Source organism: Triticum aestivum, chromosome 2B (genome assembly GCF_018294505.1).
Source record: "Triticum aestivum cultivar Chinese Spring chromosome 2B, IWGSC CS RefSeq v2.1, whole genome shotgun sequence".
In the NCBI taxonomy this organism is placed as follows: Eukaryota; Viridiplantae; Streptophyta; class Magnoliopsida; order Poales; family Poaceae; genus Triticum; species Triticum aestivum.
This window is the reverse complement of record NC_057798.1, coordinates 196404549-196406743: the sequence shown is the minus strand read 5'-3', so window position 1 is coordinate 196406743 and position 2195 is coordinate 196404549.

Sequence of the window (2195 nt, the reverse complement as noted above, 5' to 3'; positions counted from 1 at the left end):
AAGTTGCCCTCCGTCACTGCCGCTCTCCGCCGGCGCTCGTCCATGTCTGCACGCTCCGCTGAAACTCGCCCTCATCACTGCCGCTCTTCGCCGGCGCTCGTCCATGTCTGCACGCTCCGGCACAGCTCACCCTCGCGTCGCTTTTCTCGGCAGGACAGCACGAGCTCGTTTCGCTTCAAGTGCCGATCTGAATCCCAAGTAGTACGTGAAGATAGCGTGAGGGGTACTATGGTCTTTTCAGGTGCCAAAAAATGGAAAAGAAAAGGAAAACAATAATAAAAAAGGAAAATGGCATAGTAATCAACGTGCACACGAGCTTGATGGCATTTTTGCGAAGCCAATCTTGAGAGTGGCAATTTTGCGAAGCCCGGTATTGAAAGTGGCAAATAGCCGATTTTCTCTGGGCTGTGGGAGGCGCAAAGTTCCACCCCAAACAGATGTTGAAGGGAAACATAACCCTAGCTTACGAGGCACTCCCCACCCAACCCTCGTTCTCCTGGTATAGCGGCGGCTGGTTGCTCCCCTTTCGCTCCGGCTGCAATCTCATCTCGATCTCCGACTCTGATCGACTCCAACCTCACCTTCCCCACATAAATCCATCCACACACCCAAGGCGGAGAGGAGGGCCAACCGATCTGGGATCGATCCACACACCGGAGAGGAAGAGCTTGATGGCACTCGATCTGCAATCCATGGACATCGGCCTGGCTGCTCTTGCTGCTTCTTACCTCGGCGGGGAGGAAGCCGTCAAGAAGCCTGACAGCAGTCCATCCGCAGGAGAGGGAAAGGTATTGATTTTCCGCAGGCGCCCAATCACACAGGATTCCCCGTCCTTGAATCCCCCTGCTTATGGCTACCCCGACGGCGGTGGCGACCAGCCAAGCTTCGTCTTGATCGAGCCATACGCCTTCTTTGCCGACCGCCGCAACGCCACCACCGCCGACTGCGGCTTGGAGGGTCTCCGTCTCCGGGGTAACATCGAGGTCACCTTCTGCACCGCCCAACCACCGCAGGTCTCCTACCTATGCTTCCACGTCACCGCCTACGACCACAACGTGTTCGCCACCCGGCCTAGCATAGTCGCCACAGAGACTGACGGTGGGCTCGTCCTCCTATGCGTCGTAGTCGGTGATTGCCCATCCGATGCGTTGTATCGCGGCAATCGACACTACTTCGTCTACGACGCCAGTGTTCCCGAGCTCAAGCACATCAAGCAGCCCGGCAACGACCACCCAGAGCTAATGGGTTCAGATATGGCAATCCTTCTCACCTCTGCCTCTATGACCATGATACCAACTCCTGGAGCAAGCTGCCAGTGAATGTCGATTCAGTCCCCGACGCCGACGAGTTCATCACATACAAGGCAATCACAATCGGAGGTGATGAAGGAACAGTGGCCTGGGTTGATCTCTCGCATATGATCATCTTCTGCAACGTGCTGGACAAACACCCCAAGCCTCATTTCTTAAGACTGCCTAGCAATGCAACTCGATCGCCCGCTGTTCGGGACGTTTCAGTCCTTAATGGCTTCATCAAGATGGTCGAGCTGGAGCACCGTGCTATTGGTTGGAAGGCCACAATATGGAGCATCAAGACTGGCATCTTCTCCAAAGCGCATTGGAGTGTCGATTGCCAGTTCGATTCCTCTGCTATACCTGAACCGCCGCTGCCTAAGCTGAAGGTCCGTGAAGGTGTCACAGCTCAGCCTACCTTGTTGACTCTCCATCTATGTTTTTAAGTCGGTAAGGCGATCTAAGGCGCTGGGGGGGCGCCTTATCGCCTAGGCGACGCCTAAGCGCCTAAGGCGGACGCCTAAGCGCCTAAGGCGGGCATATTTGTAAGGCGCTGGCGGGGCGCCTTATCGCCTAAGCGTCGCCTAAGCGTCCAAGGCGGGACGCCTTAAAAACAGAGCTCTCCATATTGGCCTGCCCAAGCTGAGCCTGCAAGATGATTGCATTCTTTACTTACTAGCTAAGATTGACTACCGCGACAGGCAGCACACATCATGGGTGCTTGCTGTTGACATGAAGAACAACACTGTCCAGAGAGTGGCTGAGTTTAGCCCCAAGAGGGCTATTGGTTTAGCCAGGGGCTACGATTCAAGTACGATCTCCAAATATCTCAAAGTTGGTCCAGGTAACTGTTTCCACCACTGCCTTACTGTCTGCCACTTTCAGTGCATGCTAAAAAAGTTC